Below are 19,932 nucleotides of genomic sequence, written 5' to 3' on the forward strand. Positions count from 1 at the left end.
TTGCCAGAAGTTATGACCATAACACATAATAAGATGAAAGACGTTCACCGCAATGCTCCAGCTCCTTACACTCATACTCACTATGAATACATCGTTAAGAGACACCTTATAGATAGGACAGAGCACGCAACCTCTGATTTCATCCACGAATCCACCGGGATTCAATTCCTACTCGCGTTAGATATCATCCGTACCGCCAGAGGAATTATAAATTATAGGTATATCCATGCGCTAGCGAACCTGATAGATAATAACACCGAGATTTATGATGACACCTTCAGGTATACAGGGAGGGAGTTGCAAGCTTACAAAACGGAACTGATCCAGCACAGGATGGTTCAAAATTATATCACAGCAGTGACAGGCGGGTATTGTGTCACCCTAGCAACTCAGTATGGTGTGAAGTACATTACAAACAGCACTGCTGACCCAACCGAGGTCATAGATCAAAAGATGGACGATATCTTACAGTTGAAATGGGAGTTCCGAAGGAGACACAACCTTACCCTTACTGCTGTGAGTAATGAACTGACCGGCTGGGTCTCATGGTTGAACCCACGAAATTGGTTCTCAGGTTTAGGAGAATGGGCTCAAAATGTTATCGTGAGTGTAGGAAAGTTTCTCCTTTGTATCCTGGGAGTTGTCATAATGATTGGTTTGATATTTAGATGTGTTCGAATTTTAACGCGGCGCAAGCGCGGTACCAAAGTGATGAGTTTGAGGAGCGGGGGCGTTGTTACAACAACTGATTTAATTTATGACCCATCAATCGAGACAATGTTGTGATAAGACGTGATTCCACGGTCCGTTTCTTTCACCCGTTTCTCCTTTGTTTTCCCTCAAGCAAAAATACATCCATTCGGAAGAAACTTTGATGGACACTCTAAAGACTTTGATGGACACTCTAAAGACTTTGATTAACACTTTCAGCAAAGATACACCCATCCGGACAAGACTTCAACCAACACCCAAGAACGATTGCACAAAAGTTCTGTGAATGTATTTTTGATATGCTTCTTATCTTCATCTCTACAACCTTCAGGTAGTGACACACATAGTCGACAGGTGATATATATATACACATATTAGCATTCACATGTATTCCCCCTCCATGTATCATCAACTAAATGTGCACCCCATTTGTTGGAACAAGAAGCCGAAAAGAGCTCGGTAGTGTTTGTTGGCCCAATTACAGACCCTTGATACAGGATAAGAAGGATTTAATGTATACTTCGCAATACCTCGAAGCTTATCTAGAACATGTACGGCACGATGATACATACCCCTCAGACATGGATTTCATACATACATGCTTTTACTATCCCACTAGGTCATACATTTCCCGCCTACTCCTCTCCTCCTACCATCCAATTATTTTATAGATATTGTATTATATATTTTTCTGTTTAATGTTTAGATAGTGGCAGTTATTGTTGACTGCCAAAGGGTGGACTGTCAAAGTCGAAAAATATCGTAATGCATATGCCTTGTACTAACCCCATGCACATGCCCGCTGCTCGTGCACTCAGTCCGCCGTGCGTGCACATATCTGCAATCTGCGTAGGATCGCTCCGGCGATCATGCGCGTGATATGGGTATTTACGGCGGAGTTTGTGAGCGCGTAGCGGGTTATTAGAACATTACATATTTAACCCAAATAGTGCATTTTGTACCCATAGTTCCCTTTCACCATGTCAGCGAGTATTAATAGTTTAAACAGTTCCTGGACAGAGGGATTCACCTTTGCATGATAGGAAGGGTCAGATAAAGGTTGGAAGGTGATGTCTAGTATCCAGCTGTAGGGTATTTTGAGGGTAACATTCCGGTGTTAGTTAGAGAAAGATCGCATGTTCCTGCGTATAGTTATGTGCAAAAGTAGAATATGAGCATTAACTGTATTTACTGTATTTTATGTATGCGGCGGGAATCCAGAGGATACCACCCACAAGAGCAGTTGGGGAAAGACATCGCCCACCTATTCAAATCCACCTATGACCTCTTCTGTAATGTAAAGACCCATCCCTGTGTCCAATGGACAATGAGATTACAGTGACCATTGTATTGTGTATGCATGTTGTGTATAAAAAGACCATTGTTGCCTGGCCGGTCAGAAGACTCTGAACGCTATCTGTATGACCAGCGGAGGACCGAGCCGGGTTGCGCTTGCGAACATTCTCATGTATGTACATTCTCTGTAGCCATTATTCTGTTTAGATTTACTTGTTAGCCTGTAGTGTATGATTTGTATTGTTTTACCTTTTTGGAATCAATCCACTGTGGCCTTAGAACCCTGTGGTTTCAACTACAAATCGGTGTGGTGTCTTCACTTTCCTGCAAGGGCTTTAAAGTGTATTTATCTGTATAAGGTGTATAGGTATTGATAAGGTGTACGCACTGCGGGTCCTTTATACCGTCAGTGCTACTTAAGGTTTAAGAGATAACATCGTTGCAGTACTTTGCTGCTAAGGGTTCAAAAGTATAATCATATCAGTGCATTATACCATTAACAAGGTTTAAAGGTTATCAATTGTGTGTGCGCTCGCTGTGTGTTCTCTGTACACTCAGCGCGGCGTGGGTACGCCAAGTGCGTACCACGTGCAGGACTCTGTACGCAAATAGCGTACAAAGTGCGTAGCACGTGCATTTAGTCTAGCGGCCATAGCGGCTCCACGGTAATAGTGTATTTAGAGGTATAGCTTTGTGGTCTAAGATAATATCAACATTATCGTCCTGGGTATTATTGATCCTGCCCTCCGCATGCCATCGGAATGTAAAAAACTACTGATAGCCTTAAGCGCAGCGGGGAAAAAGACTATACTACAGGGATGGATAAATAGTACACCACCACAGATACCACTATTCCTAAATAAGTTACATCATATATTTAGGATGGACTGGGTGGAGGCCATTCAGGGCCGGCGCTACCACTAGGCAGCTTTAGGCAGCTGCCTATGGGCGGCGACCACTGGAGGGCGGCACCGCAAAGTGAGACGAAAGTGAAAGAGAACACACACACTCCTATTCTTTAAGAGGAGCAGCTCGTTGGCGCCTGGCCCACCACGTCTGACTGTCTGCCTTCAAACGTGAGTGTGCCTAGCTACTTCAGTTCAGTTCTTCTTCAACCCTGCCGTGCCGCCGCCCCCCCACCTCTGCGATCATAGCCCACAGACAATGTGTTATAATATGCAGCCAGCCTGCTGCCGCCTGCGCTCTTGAGTCCGGGGTCCCGGGTGACAGTCGGTGCGTCCCACATTATGAGCTGACTACCCGCCGGGCCGCCGCTCCGGCGCTCCCCCACGCGATGGTATCCCGCGGGCGTCCCCCCCCATCACCCCTGCATTTGGGCTCAGTGACTGACAGGTCAGGGCAGCACATGAAGGAGTCACCCGCTGCCCTGGTCCGCTCCGCTGCCGCATCGGGCGCCGCCTCTTCCTCCGTTGCTGCTGTCACTGAAGTGTGGGGCGGCTCATACCGCTATCACCCCACCTGGTGTCCGTGCTCATACACCACTGGCACACACAGTGACGGGTATAAGCCGGGCCCCTGCAGGTAGGAGCGGGTTGTTCTCTTGTGCGGCGGCAGTCAGTGGGTGCATGCTGCTCCCCGGGGCTCCTGTCAGCACACAGCACAGACTGTGGCCATAGAGTGCTGGGAGTAGCAGGTGTCAGGGGAGCCGTGTGCCCCAGAGCCTCCTCTCTCCCTGACCGACCTGCTCCCCCCCCGCGGCTATTCGGCACCCGCTCCTGTTGCCTCTCCCCCCCCTGCATCTCGTCACCGACCTGATGGCTGGTAAAGTCTTAAAGTCTAGGGCTGAAATTAATGGGAACCCACACTCTTTGTCCCTTCAATTTACCACTACTTTCCGAAGGATTCAAGGCTGGTTAGCAATTTTGTGGGGCCACATATAAAAGCTAGCACAGATTCCAGGTTTTGTGATGGGTTTGCAGCAGGACAGGGATTTAGAAACAATGTGTACAAAAAGGGGACGTTGTCTGCCATAATGTGTAATAAGGGGGACGCTGTTTGCCGTAATGTGTAAAATGGGGGACACTGTCTGCCATAATGTTTAAAACGGGGGACGCTGTCTGTCGCAATGTGTAATAAGGGGACGCTGTCTGCTGTAATGTGTAAAAAGGGGGACGCTGTCTGCCGTAATGTGTAAAAAGGGGGACGCTGTCTGCCGTAATGTGTAAAAAGGGGCTCTACCTGGTGTAGTGGCGATACTGTGCAGCGTAATTTGAATAATGGAGACTACTATTCACCGTAGTATGAATTGGCATTATTTTGTGGCCATGCCCTTTCCCCATGAAGCCACGCCCCTACATATTTTTCGCGCGCCTGCGGCGCGCACTGCTCCTATCTTTCGTGTGGGGGGGGGGGCAATATTGTGCATAGTGGTTTATTTGTATTTTTAGGGGAGGGATTGTTTCCCTATTTGACAATGGCAGCTGTGAAATGTCTAAGAAGCCACTCTGATATCCAGGGGACCTGGAAAGTGGGTATTGGTATGTGTGTGTGTGTGTGTGTGTGTGTATAGGGGGGCGGGGGGTAGGCAGAAGGTTTGCCTAGGGTGCTGAGAAACCTTGCACCGGCCCTGAGACCATTGTAGACAGAGGTAAACAAGTGTAACGATTCTTTCACCTGTGGGAATCCTACATCCCCACCTTGCCCCTTACCACGCGTCTAAACATTCATAACAGCCTCAAAAACACCACGTGGTACCTAACTAGACTGGCCACACAGCAACAACCGGTATCCCTGGTCTAGGTGCGGGTGGCTGTGGCGGCCTCCCTCTGGGTTGCCTATAACATGCACAATAACAGTAGCATGATAACTGTTAAACTGGTTAATGTAGAAGACGCTGATGTACACTGCTTGATCTTAACGCCAGTGCACTATTGTTTTATGATTTATGTACGTCTTGTGACTTTAATGATGACTCAATAAAAAGTAAAAAAAAATGATGAATGGCACTCCTGACTAATGCCGCAGAATCAGATATTATGTACGGAGGCAGGACGGCACTCATGGAGACTGGTAAACCATAGAAAATCAGCACAGGACGCTGTAGCTGTTTGACAATGTTTCAGAGTTACTGTAGACTCTGAAACATTGACAAACAGCTACAGCGTCCTGTGCCGATTTTCATTGTTTTACCAGCCTCTATTAGTGCCGTTCTCTCTCCATATATATGTATGTGTGTGTGAGTGTGTATATATATATATATATATATATATATATATATTTATATTACACATACATGCACATATACATATACACCCACCCACGGACACCCCCCTTGCTAAATCCTGCGTTTGCCCCTGTCTCAAACATCAATGAGCTGAAATTTCTTAATTATGATACGAGATTGATAAACTCATACAGAAAATAATTGCTTTAAGTAGCTACTGCAGAAGGTGATTCTTCTAACTACTGGAGCAGCCACTTTATTAGGAACACCTCCAGCATATTCATGCATGTTAATGGGAAAATTTAGCCACTTGTGATAGCAACTCCTTGTATACAAGCATGCATGGTCAAGAGGTTTAGTTGTTCAGGAAACCCCCCAAAACAAAATGGGAAAGAACTGTAATCTACTGTAAGTGACTTTGACAGTCAACGATTGTTGGTACCAGGTGTAAACAACATGAATCTATGCATCCATCCTGACGTGTTAAAGTTTGAGGCTTGAGGTGGTATAATGGGGTGGAGAACATTTTGAGGAGGGCAGGAAGGTGGACATTTTAGGGCCACAACAAAGTCTGGGGAACACATCCTGTAATGGCCAACTGCTTCTATACAGGCTTCAAGGAAAATTAAAGAATAGGATTTTGGTTACCTACTGGTAAATCCTTTTCTCGTAGTCTGTAGAGGATGCTGGGGTCCACATTAGTACCATGGGGTATAGATGGGTCCACCAGGAGCCATTGGCACTTTAAGAGTTTGAGAGTGTGGGCTGGCTCCTCCCTCTATGCCCCTCCTACCAGACTCAGTCTAGAAACTGTGCCCGAGGAGACGACATACTTCGAGAGAAGGACTTAACACAGATAGTGGTGAGATTCATACCAGCTCACACATACAAGGCACGTCAAGACAACTAGCTTGAACTACTCAGCAACAGCTGAAACATTACTTACCAAGTAACAATGCAGTACTCAACTAAAATGAAATTGTAATGAACCAAATAACAATAGCAGGAAAACGAAGCGCTGGGCGGGCGCCCAGCATCCTCTACGGACTACGAGAATAGGATTTACCGGTAGTTAACCAAAATCCTATTTTCTATTACGTCCCAGAGTACCATGGGGATGTACCAAAGCTCCCAGAACGGGAGGGAGAGCGCGGAGGCTCCTGCAGAACTTATTGACTGAACTTCATATCATCAGAGGCCAAAGTGTCGAACTTGTAAATCTTTGCAAACATGTTCGACCCAGACCACACCACTGCACTGCCGAGACACCCCGGGCAGCCGCCCAGGAAAACCCCACCTTACGAGTAGAGTGGGCCTTAACAGATTTTGGACACGGCAGTGGAAGATCAAGTAAGGGCTTTTACAGGATAAAGCCCCTAGCTCGGAGACACGTCTAGCAGAAGCTAAGGCCAACAAAGTGACCGCCTTCCATGTAAGAAATTTGAGCTCCACCTCCTGTAGAGGCTCAAACCAATCAGATTGGAGGAACTTCAACACCACGTTAAGGTCCCATGGCGCCGTAGGTGCTACAAAGGGAGGTAGGATATGCAGAACTACCGTCAAAAAGGTCTGAACCTCAGGGAGGGCAGCCAATTGCTTCTGAATGAAAATGGATAGGGCTGAAATCTGGACCTTCATAGATCCCAACCTCAGACCCATATCCACTCCTGCTTGCAGGAAGAGGAGGAAACGTCCCAGTTGAAATTCCACCGCAGGAAACTTCTTGGACTCACACCAAGAAACATATTTCTTCCAAATACGATGGTAATGTTTTGATGTTACCCCTTTCCTAGCCTGTATGAGGGTAGGAATAACTTTCTTCAGAATACCTTTCTGAGCAAGAATCAGGCGCTCAACTTCCATGCCGTCAAACGTAGCCGCGGTAAGTCTTGATAGACGAACGGCCCCTGCTGCAGCAGGTCCTCCTGAAGAGGAAGAGGTCTCGGCTCTTCTTGCAGTAGATTCAGAAGGTCCGCGTACCAAGCCCTTCTTGGCCAATCTGGGGCAATGAGGATCGCCTGAACCCTTGTTCTCCTTATGAGCTTTAGGATTCTTGGGATGAGTGGGAGTGGTGGAAACACGTACACTGACTGGAACACCCACAGAGACACCAGAGCGTCCACTGCCACTGCCTGGAACAATAACGCCGAAGCTTCTTGTTAAGACGAGAGGCCATCATGTCTATTTGGGGCAATCCCCAAAGATCTGTTATTTCCTTGAAAACCTCCATATGGAGTCCCCACTCTCCTGGATGGAGATCGTGTCTGCTGAGGAAGTCTGCTTCCCAGTTGTCTACTCCCGGAATGAAGATGGCTGACAGCGCCAACGCGTGTTTTTCTGTCCAGAGGAGTATTCTTGCCACCTCTGACATTGCTGCTCTGCTCTTCATTCCGCCCTGTTGGTTTATGTAAGCCACTGTTGTTACGTTGTCCGACTGCACTTGGATGGCCCGATTTCTCAGAAGAGGGGCCGCCTGAAGAAGACTGTTGTAGACAGCTCTTAGTTCCAGGATGTTGATGGGCAGGCCGGCTTCCAGGCTTGACCACCGTCATTGGAAGGTTACTCCTTGAGTGACTGCTCCCCAGCCCCGGAGGCTCGCATCCGTTGTTAGCAGGACCCAGTCCTGAATCCTGAACCTGCGGCCTTCTAGGAGGTGAGGCAATTGGAGCCACCAGAGGAGAGAAATCCTTGCCCTTGGCGACAGACGAATTCTCTGATGTATGCGGAGGTGAAATCCCGACCACTTATCCAGGAGATCCAGTTGGAAGGGCCGAGCACGAAACCTCCCGTACTGGAGAGCCTCGTAGGAGGCCACCATATTTCCCGATAAGCGAATGCATTGATGAACCGACACCGGGGTGGCTTCAAGACATCCGGACCATGGATTGGATCACCAACGCCTTGTCCCGCGGAAGAAACACCCACTGCACTTCTGTATCCAGGATCATTCCCAGAAATGACAATCTCTGGGTTGGTTCCAAATGCGACTTTGGAAAATTCAGAATCCACCCGTGACTCTGGAGCATTTGCGTTGTGAGAACAATGGACTGCAGCAGCTTCTCCTTGGATGATGCCTTTATCAGGAGATCGTCCAGATAAGGAATGATGTTCACATCCTGCTTGTGGAGTAGCATCATCATTTCCGCCATCACCTTGGTAAACACCCTCGGTGCTGTGGAGAGGCCGAATGGCAGGGCCTGGAACTGAAAATGACAGTCCAGCAATGCGAAGCGGAGACCCTGAGGGACTCCATCTTGAACTTGAACTCCTTTAGAAAGGGGTTCAACGATTTCAGGTTCAGAATGGGCCTGACCGAACCCTCCGGTTTCGGTACCACGAAAAGGTTTGAATAGTAACTCTTTGTAAGCAAGTGTGGTGGTACCGGCACAATGACCTGTGCCTCCACCAGCTTTCGGACAGCGTCTTGAAGCACTGTGCTGTCCTCCAACAGAGTTGGTAAGCCGGACTTGAAAAACCGATGAGGAGGGAGACTTTGAAATTCCAGCCTGTATCCCTGAGACACAATATCTACTACCCAGGCATCCAGGCCGGACGATACCCAGACATGACAGAACTGTCTGAGTCTCGCTCCCACAGGCCCCACCTCCGGGCCGTCCCATCCACCGTCATGCGGAGGACTTTGGGGTACCTGAAGCAAGCTTTTGTTCCTGGGAACCTGCAGCGGCAGGTTTCTTGGACTTAACCTTACCTCCCCTAAAGAAGGTATTGGATGATCTGGCCTTTCTAGGCTTGTTAGGCCGAAAGGACTGCTGTGAAGCTGAGAAGGATTTCTTTGGAGCAGGTTCTGCTGAGGGAAGAAACGGAGACTTACCCGCTGTAGCGGTGGATATCCACTCGTCTAGAGCTTCTCCAAAGAGAGCCTGACCTGTATAGGGTAGCGACTCCACACTTCTTCTGGATTCCGCATCGGCTGACAACTGGTGGAGCCACAGTCCCAGACGAGCTGAAACAGACATGGAAGAAATTCCCACAGCCATGGAACCCAGGTCTTTCATGGATTCTACCATAAAACCTGCAGAATCATGAATGTTGCGTAAATACAATGCAACGTCATCCCTTTCCATTGTATCCCAATCCTCAATTAAGGTAGCCGACCTCTTCACTATTGCCTTTGCAATCCATGGACTAGCAATAGTGGGACGTAATATGACCCTGAAGCAGTGTACATTGATTTAAGCGTGTTATCAATTTTCCTATCCGCCGGCTCCATTAAGGCAGTAGATCCCGGTACAGGTAAAACCACCTTTTTTGAGAGTCTGGATACAGATGCATCAACAATCGGCGGGTTTTCCAACCTTTTCCTATCCTCCTCAGGGAAAGAAAAAGCCACCAGAATCCTCTTAGGGATCTGAAACTTCTTTTCAGGGTTTACCCATGCTTTTTCAAATATAGCATTCAGCTTCTTTGACGCAGGGAAGGTTAGCTAGGCTTTTTTATTTTCAGTGAAAAAAGCCTCCTTAACCTACTCAGGTGTGGTATCCTTTACATTTAACACATCCCTGATAGCCTCTATCAACAATTGCACCCCCCTTGCAAGAGATGCGGACCCCCGCAACACATCCCCATCACCATCTGTAGTGTCAGAATCGGTATCCGTGTCGTCTTGTGTGACATGCACAAGCGCACGTTTGTGGGGGTATATAGCGGGGTGTCCTGAGGTACCAGACACAGGCCATACTGCCATAGAGCTCTGTAATACCTGGGTTGCAGATTCATTACTAGCAACCCTGTCAGAAATCTGAGAAATCCAAGTTTTGATAGAGGAAAACCACTCTGGTTCCCATGCTGGTATCTGTGCTAAACCAGTGCTAAACTGATTACATGGAATGGGATCATCCTTGGAGGATAAATCCTCTGCAGCATATGACACAGTGTCCCTGGACATAGCTAAAGGTGACCACCAAACAGTCCACACACACACAGGTGGGGGTAAACAGAGTTTCCCCTCAAGAATGGCAAGAGAGTGACAGAGATTGGAGCCAACCCACACACAGCGCTTTTTAGCAAGGAGAAACCCCTTGTCAGCGCTGACTGTGCTCCTTAATAGGATACACAGTCTAATTACAGCCTCCCCTCCCTTCTACAACCCCCTGGTACAGTAAGTTGGAGTTGCTGTGGAGGGACCTGAATCTTCCTCTCAGCGCTTGCAGGCAGGAAAATGGCGCTGGAACGTTGCTGGGTCCGCTCTGAGGAGAAGCTCTGCCCCATTAATGGCGCTGTCTTCCCGCTCTTCAGGTGATTATACTGTCCCGAGGAAAGTTGCTGGCTTCGATCCCTGGACCCCGACAGGCTTGCTGACCAGTGTGAGGGCTAAGCGCTGGCCCAGGGCGCCCAGCACAGCGCCGCACTATGTAACTCTGGTACCATCCTAGAGCGCGGTTAATACCACGCTCCCTCCCCATTGCCGCCATCTTCACACCGGCCCCCCCGCTTGCTAGGGGGGTCGGTGACTAACTCACCACTCTCTTCAGCTCTGTAAGGGGTCGGCGCATGCTGCCGAGGCGAGCGGGTTCCCCTGTGGTGGAGACCGATCAGACCTCTCTGGAGCTCAGAGTCCAGTCAGCGGAGTCAGTGGCTCAGACCCCGCAGGGCGGACACTGCTCCCCCCCTTAGTCCCTCGCTGCAGGCAGGCTGTTGCCAACAGCTTCCTGTAAAAAAAATGAACTCTAAAATAAAACTTTACCAGAAAAGCTCAGGAGAGCTCCCCTAGCTGTGACCAGCTCCTCCGGGCACATTTTCTAAACTGAGTCTCAAACTCTTAAAGTGCCAATGGCTCCTGGTGGACCCGTCTATACACCATGGTACTAATGTGGACTCCAGCATCCTCCAGGACACTTATTGCACCATTCTGCTACTTTGATTGGAACTTCTGAAAATGTTCTTTCCTGACAATTCTGTAGCTCGCTATTGGCTCACTCCAGGGGGCAGTTACAGGGCTACAACCTGGGATTTCTGGCAGCGAAGTCTATCCCTTTTCGGGTCTTTGGTGAAAACTGTGGGGACCATTAGACTCTGCACCTCGACACTGCCAGTCTAAATCTTGAAATGACAGCAAACATGATGAGGGTGTGAAAGATTAACTAAAATAAAACTACCTGTTTTTTTTAGAGATGAGCAGGTTCGGTTCGTCGAGATCCGAACCCCCCCGAACTTCACCTATTTTACACGGGTCCGAGGCAGCCTCGGATCTTCCCGCCTTGCTCGGTTAACCCGAACAAAACCGAACGTTATCATCCTGCTGTCAGATTCTCGCAAGATTCGTATTCTATATAAAGAGCCGCGCGTCGCCGCCATTTTCACTCGTGCATTGGAGATTGAACGGAGAGTGCTTGGTTCATATGTTTGTAAATCCAGTCATAAGGATACAGAGACATGTGAGTTCACTGCTGTGCTGTTTATTGCATCACCAACTCCAGACACACTGCACACTGGACCACCCACTTCCCAGCATCCCCCTGGTCCTAGGGACCATCACTGAAGATTCAGGCTTACACAGATTAGTAAGGGAGTGTCTACAAATATTAAGCATTCTAATACACTAACATCACATCCTCTTTTCTTTAAAGATAAGCCCTATACGCTTCAATGCAACAATTAACAATGTCATATTAAGAACATCATCTAACACGTTTCAATGAGTCTCTCAGGTCTGCGTATTTCCTTTTTGGGTCTTTCATACACAGTCTGTGTTTCATCGACCATGTTGGACCTTTCTAGAATCGTGGTTGGTTCACCATTATCAGGATCATCATACATGTCAGATGAAGGGTATTCTTCAGTCATGTTGTCTTCATTATGGTTAGGTTGAGATCTTAAATCCACCCGATTTCTTCTTACTTCCGTTCCATGCTCTATACGTATAGTATAAGATCTTGGTGCTACTTGTGCTTGCACAATACCTTTCTGCACCCAAATACCTTTCTCGTGATCTCTGAGACGGACTTGGTCACCCGATTTTAGATCAGATAAGCTTTTTGTTCGTCTGTCATGGAACAGTTTCTGTTTCGCCTGTTGACGTTCCTTACTCAGTCTGACCAACGCTGAGTTATGTGTATTAAGCAGTTCATCATGTATCGGGAGATTTGCTGTAATCCTCCTTCCCATCAGCATTTGTGCAGGAGAAAGTCCATTCTGTAAAGGTGTACTGCGGTAAATTAAAAGACTTTTGTAGAAATCTTCTTTACCTTCTTGAGCTTTTTTCATGAGACTCCTTACAGTTTTTACTGAACTTTCCACCAACCCATTTGAGCATGGATAGTAAGGGAATTGACGTAGTATGGACAAATTCCCACTCATCAGCAAATTGTCTAAATTCAACACTGGAAAACTGAGGACCATTGTCAGTGAACACTTCCATAGGAACACCATGCCTTGCAAAGATTGACTTCATGCAATTGATTACGGCTATACTAGTAGTTGTATGTAGTGTCTTCACCTCAGGGTAGTTAGAGTAATAATCAGTCACGACAATGTACGTTTTCCCATTACAATCAAACAAATCAGCGCCAACTTTCTGGTACGGTCTCTCTGGCACTGCGTGAGGACTCAGTGGCTCGACTTGTTGTTTCGGTATATACGTAAGACATAATTCACATGTAGCTGTAGTCTGTGCTATGTCTTGGTTCATTCTTGGCCAATACATAACTTCACACGCTCTCCGCTTACATTTTTCTTCTTCTAAGTGGCCTTCATGTATCTTGCACAGCATAGTTTTTCTTAGTCGTGCAGGTATGACAAACCTATTGCCTTTGAAAATAATACCATCGACAACTGTAAGGTCACTTCGGTACATCCAATAATCATGGATAGACAGCGGGCACGCATGTTTTTCTACTGGCCAACCTTTCAGAATGATATCTTTCAACACTTTCATTGTGTCATCTGTCTCAGTTTCTTTCCTAATCTGTTCTTGTCTTGCAAGAGACACTGGTAGAGAAGCTACGATCAAATTAACATAGGCTTCTATCTCTTCATCCATCAGACTTTTGGAACCTTCACTTTTGTCCACAGCACGAGAAAGTGTATCAGCAATGTACATGTATTTGCCAGGACAGTACAGCAAGTGTACATCATATTTCTGTAGTCTGATAAGCATTTGTTGAATTCTCATGGGACAGTCATGTAATGATTTAGTCATGATAGCTACCAATGGCTTGTGGTCAGTTTCCACTGTAAATGTTTGACCATACACAAATGGATGAAATCGCTCACATGCATATGTGATCGCTAGAATGTCTTTTTCTATCTGAGCATACCTTGTTTCAACACTTGTCAGTGCTCTTGATGCATAGATTACTGGTTGCCATGTATCCTCATGTTCTTGTAACAGCACTGAGCACTGAGCCTAGGCCAAATTGCGAAGCATCTGCTGAAATTCTTATTCTTTTCGCAGGATCAAAGAATTTTAGCACTGGTTGCTCTGTAATGATCTGTTTCAAGTTTTGCCAACTTTCTTCTGGTTCATGTGACCACATCCACTTGTTATCTTTGTCCAACAACCATCTAAGAGAGGCTGTTCATTCAGAGAGTTGATAAATAAACTTTCCTAAGTAAGTACTCATTCCTAGGAATCTTCTGACGTCGTCTTTGTTGTTAGGACGTTCCATGTTCACTATGGCTGATATTTTCCTTGGGTCTGGTTTTACACCTTGATCCGAGACCACGTCGCCCATAAAGGTAAGTGTATTCACGGCAAATTCACATTTGTCCTTGTTTAGCTTTAGATTCACTTTCTTGACAAGTTCCATTACTTGTCTCAATCTAGAATCATGTTCTTCCTTTGTAGATCCCCAGACAATAATGTCATCCATCATTGTTTCAACACCTGGAATATGTTCAAAAATCATGTGTATCTTTTTGTGATATACTTCTGGAGCAGACAATATTCCATATGGTAGTCGAAGAAATCTGTATCGACCTTCTGGTGTATTAAATGTACAAAGCTTTGAGCTGGCCTCATCTAGCTTCATTTGCCAGAATCCTGAAGATGCGTCCAATTTACTGAACCATTTTGCTCCAGCAAATTGCAACATGATTTCATCTCTGGTTGGTAGTTTGAAATGTTCTCGTTTAATAGCTTTGTTTAAATCTCTGGGGTCTAGACATATTCTGAGTTGTCCATTTTTCTTTTCAACAATTACTAAGGAGCTTACCCATTCAGCAGGCTCATCAACTTTCTGTATCACACCCAAGGCTTCCATGCGATTTAACTCTTGTTTCAGTTTTTCTCTCAGCGCAAACGGCACTTTTCTACAGGGGTGTATCACTGAAGAAACTTGCGTGTCTATATTTATTTTATGCTCTCCAGGCAAACAACCTAGACCTTCAAACAAGTCTCTGTATTCTGTAAACATCGATTTGCAGTCATCTTCTACTTGTGATGTCACCATAAAAACTTTCTTTAGCAAGCTTAGCTTCTCACAGGAACTTAATCCTACAATCGGTAGCACATTTTTATCCACAATCAGTAGAGATGTTTTAAACTGTTGTCCCTTATATTTCAGTGTCACTAAGCATGTACCTTTCACAGGAATTTCCTCCCCAGTGTACCCTGTAACTTTCACTTTGGCTGGATGAATTTTAGGTTTTACTCTAAAAGTCTTATAGTCTTGAAACGATATTAAATTCACCTGCGCGCCAGTATCAAGCTTAAAGGGAATGACAATCTCGTTCACAGTTAAAGGGACAATCCATTCTTTCTTATCTGCACTGCAAAGTTCAATGCAATCCACAAAGAATTCCTCTGTTTGTTTAACAGCATGCACATTGGTTGTTTCCCTTTTCATTTTACAGCATTTGGCAAAGTGATTAAGTCTACCATATTTCATGTAGGTTTTACCATAAGCAGGGCACATTTTAGGATTGTGAGCATTTCCACATCTACTACACATTTCCGAATTAGACTGTGGTTTAGACTGCTTAATTCTTGAGAATGGAGGTTTGCTTGGCTGTTTTCTGCACTACATGTACATCAGCTTCCTTGTGTAACTTTTTGACTTGAAATCTAGTTATTTCTGCAGATCTGCACATAGTCACTGCCTTATCTAGTGTTAGGTCTTGCTCTCTCAGCAGTCTCTGTCTGAGTCCATTATCAGGTATTCCACAGGCAATACGATCTCTAATCAGTGAATCCTTTAAATCACCAAACTCACAGGTTTTACTGAGTGATTGCAGCTCTGTAACATACTGATCAAATCCATCTCCAGACTTCTGATCACATGTGAAAAACTTATATCTTTCATATGTCACATTTTTCCTTGGCACAAAGTAATCTTCAAACTTTTGCATTAAAGAAGATAGCACCATATTCTGCCCCTCATCAAACTGAAAACTATTATAAATGTCCAGCACATCCTCTGCTATCACATGGAGGAAAATGGATGCCTTTGTTTTGTCAGCCTCTGTATCAGCTCCACATGCAGCAAGATATATATTAATCCTTTGCTTAAATCTTTTCCAGTTTTCAGACAAGTTACCAGACATCAGCATGCCGGTTGGAGGAGCTAGTTTATCCATGGTTACTCACTGTTTGAAGAGAGGAGCACACGGCAGGCTTTGCAGACACTGAGTATCACAGCCTTACAGACTTCTGCAGGATTCTTTCACACTCTGAGAGCACTAGCAGTCCAAGTTAAACTTCTTCTGACACCATGTTTTGTTCATATTTTTGTAAATCCAGTCATAAGGATACAGAGACATGTGAGTTCACTGCTGTGCTGTTTATTCCATCACCAACTCCAGACACATTGCACACTGGACCACCCACGTCCCAGAATCCCCCTGGTCCTAGGGACCATCACTGAAGATTCACAGATAAGTAAGGGAGTGTCTACAAATATTAAGCATTCTAATACACTAACATCACAGAGAGGACGTGGCTACGTTCTCTGCCTGAAAAGCTCCATATCTGTGCTCAGTGTGCTGCAAATATCTGTGCTCAGTGTGCTGCAAATATATGTGCTCAGTGTGCTGCAAATATCTACGTTCTCTGCCTGAAAAGCTCCATATCTGTGCTCAGTGTGCTGCAAATATCTATGTTCTCTGCCTGAAAAGCTCAATATCTGTGCTGAGTGTGCTGCATTGTGGGAGCCACCAGTATATAATTATACCAGTACAGTACAGTAGGCCATTGCTGTATCTTGCAGCTCTGTGTCAGACTCAGTTCTAGACAGTATCCTGATCATCAGTGCTCAATATCTGCTGCATTGTTGTGTGACCAGTATATACTATATATATATATATAGTAGTACAGTGCAGCATTTTGGTGACCACCAGTATAGTAGTACAGTACAGTAGTCCATTGCTGTATCTTGCAGCTCCGTGTCACTTCAAGTATCCATATCTGTGCTGCATTGTTGTGAGCAGTATATATATATATATAGTAGTACAGTGCAGCATTTTGGTGACCAACAGTATATAGTTGTACAGTATAGTAGGCCATTGCTGTATCTTGCAGCTCCGTGTCACTTCAAGTATCCATATCTGTGCTGCATTGTTGTGAGCAGTAAATATAGTAGTGCAGTGCAACATTTTGGTGACCACCAGTATATAGTTGTACAGTACAGTAGGCCATTGCTGTATCTTGCAGCTCCGCGGTGTCACTTCAAGTATCCATATCTGTGCTGCATTGTTGTGAGCAGTATATATATAGTAGTACAGTGCAGCATTGTGGTGACCAGTATACTACAGTACAATAGTCCAGTGCTGTTCTTGCTGCTCAGTGTCAGTTCTCCGTAGTATCATCAGTGCTCAGTAAAATCAGTGCTCAATATAATCAGTGATTGATCAGTATAATCAGTTCTCAGTATAATCAGTGCGCTGTTAGGCGTGCGCCCGTTTTCCGCCATTAGTGCATTGGGATTTAGACAATTAATGAATTTATTGTGTCCCCGGTACAAAATCCCATCTAGATTCCACTTCACTAGGCAGGCGATAGCGAGATTTTACCAATTAATATCAGTGGTTTATAATTCATTATTAATTACAGTGATCTTGCCAAATGATTCCAGTGATTTTGTTATTTTCTTCCAGTGATTTGGACCAATAATACCATTGATTAAAACAAATAATTCCTGTGATTTTGTTATTTTCTTCCAGTGATTTGGACCAAAAATACCATTGATTAGAACGAATAATTCCTGTGATATTGAGGTGTTTGTGTCGCTTAGCTTAGCCATCCAGCGACCACAGTGCACCTCTTTTTCTCTTTCTTTGCATCATGTGCTGTTTGGGGCCAATTTTTTTAAGTGCCATCCTGTCTGACACTGCAGTGCCACTCCTAGATGGTTTTTTTTGCAGAGACGCAAAAGAAAGACTGTTTTTATATGTCTCTCTGGGGCAGACTTTATATGAATTGATTCATTAATGAAAGTTGAATATTTGAAAATGTAAATATAAAGATAAAACGTAACTTTTATTAGATATCAGACGAAAAAAGACAAATACACAAATAATGCTGTATATATCAGCAGAGTGATTAAAAAAGTATTAAATGGTGATAAGACGATTGTGACTCACTTGGTATGAAGTAGGTGGCAGATAATTTGTATGCACACCCACTTGGATTAAGCGAGTATTGATATTTGAAATTAATCAGAGCGAAAATTTGGTGAATCTTGTTTTCTCTATTGATTTATTAATTTTTATACGTAAGTATATTCATATGAGAGAGACAAGAAAAACCGGCTTAAACGACTCCGGACCTCTTCTCGGAAGTTAAACATAGGTAAATTACTGCATTAAGAAATTGTGGTGGATAATACTGGTAAATAAAGGGTGTATACACGGAAGGTATGTTCCTTGACACTACAGTACCCAGTATTCCCAGAGGGTCACCCTTTCTGGTACTGACCAGGCCCAAAGCTGCTTGGCTTCCAAGATCAGACGAGATCTGGCATGTCCAGCATGGTATGACATAGGGAGACTATTTACCAGTTGGTAATTTATGCATCAATCCTTATACAGGTTGAGTATCTCTTATCCAAAATGCTTGGGACCAGAGGTATTTTGGATATCGGATTTTTCCGTATTTTGGAATAATTGCGTACCATAATGAGATATCATGGCGATGGGACCTAAATCTAAGCACAGAATGCATTTATGTTACATATACACCTTATACACACAACCTGATGGTCATTTTAGCCAATATTTTTTATAACTTTGTGCATTAAACAAAGTGTGTGTATATTCACACAATTCATTTATGTTTCATATACACCTTATACACACAGCCTGAAGGTCATTTAATACAATATTTTTAATAACTTTGTGTATTAAACAAAGTTTGTGTACATTGAGTCATCAAAAAAGAAAGGTTTCACTATCTCACTCTCACTCAAAAAAGTCCGTATTTCGGAATATTTGGATATGGGATACTCAACCTGTACTACCTTGATTACCAGCCCAGTCAGACTATTGCTAAGGAGAACTTGGTTAAATTATCCACAGAGGTTCAGTACACATAGCGTGGCTTTAATAAATGATGACAAATATTGCTCTTAATGTGTACTCTCTCCGCAATTAACAGTCTACTGCTTACACTGTTTTTTGTGTGTTATTTTATGCTGGATTATATGTGAAACATTATGTTCTTTATGAGACATCATATGGTACTGCTGCATTTGTCTAAATCAGACTGACATACTCTCTAATCTCAGTTACTTCAATACTATTCCCACCTGGCAATCTGCTTGGATGGTGGAAATATAAATATTGACATACTCTGTCTTTTGCTTAGTTGATAGATAGAAGTCATTTTTTGTGCTTTATTTTCAATTGTATGATATTCTACAAGCTAAAAGGCTACATTCCCACAGTTTTGTTACACTTTATTTGTATCAGTAGGGCAATGCTCACATGCTCACTGGTATCACCACAATTTAGTTGTGGGAATTTGTGAAAACATACATGATATGTATGGCCCCATTTGAGGCCCCCGTTATTATTATTATTATTCTGTTTCTTAATGCAGTAATTTACCTATGTTTACCTTCCGAGAAGGAGTCCGGAGTCGTTTAAGCCGGTTTTTCTTGTCTCTCTCATATGAATATACTTACGTATAAAAATTCATAAATCAATAGAGAAAACAAGATTCACCAAATTTTCGCTCTGATTAATTTCAAATATCAATACTCGCTTAATCCTAGTGGGTGTGCATACAAATTATCTGCCACCTACTTCATACCAAGTGAGTCACAATCGTCTTATCACCATTTAATACTTTTTTAATCACTCTGCTGATATATACAGCATTATTTGTGTATTTGTCTTTTTTCGTCTGATATCTAATAAAAGTTACGTTTTATCTTTATATTTACATTTTCAAATATTCAACTTTCATTAATGAATCAATTCATATAAAGTGTGCCCCAGAGAGACATATAAAAACAGTCTTTCTTTTGCATCTCTGCAAAAAAAAACATTCAATAGTTTTCTCTGAACTAATGTCCGGGAGCACCGCCAACTTCGTTCTATCCCAAAAGCCAGGCAGGCAAAGCGGTAGTTTTATGTTGGTCATTAATTTTGCCTTCTTTGGTACAAAAATTGGTTAAAAATTGTTAACATCTATTTACAATCTGATCCTGTGCAGATTCCAAAACCCCAACCCACTACCACTCCTAGATGGGCCAGGTGTTTGTGCCGCCCTCTTGGGTCGCTTAGCTTAGTCACCCAGCGACCTTGGTGCAAATTTTAGGACTAAAAATAGTATTGTGAGGTGT

The 19,932-nt window shown here is 44.2% G+C and overlaps 1 pseudogene; it reads right to left on the bottom strand.

Annotated features, from left to right (window-relative positions):
• Positions 1–18,013: 18,013 nt before the first annotated feature.
• On the bottom strand, positions 18,014–18,131 carry LOC134912853 (5S ribosomal RNA; annotated as a pseudogene).
• Positions 18,132–19,932: the final 1,801 nt, after the last annotated feature.

The sequence above is a fragment of the Pseudophryne corroboree genome, chromosome 4, assembly GCF_028390025.1.
Source record: "Pseudophryne corroboree isolate aPseCor3 chromosome 4, aPseCor3.hap2, whole genome shotgun sequence".
Classification (NCBI taxonomy): domain Eukaryota; kingdom Metazoa; phylum Chordata; class Amphibia; order Anura; family Myobatrachidae; genus Pseudophryne; species Pseudophryne corroboree.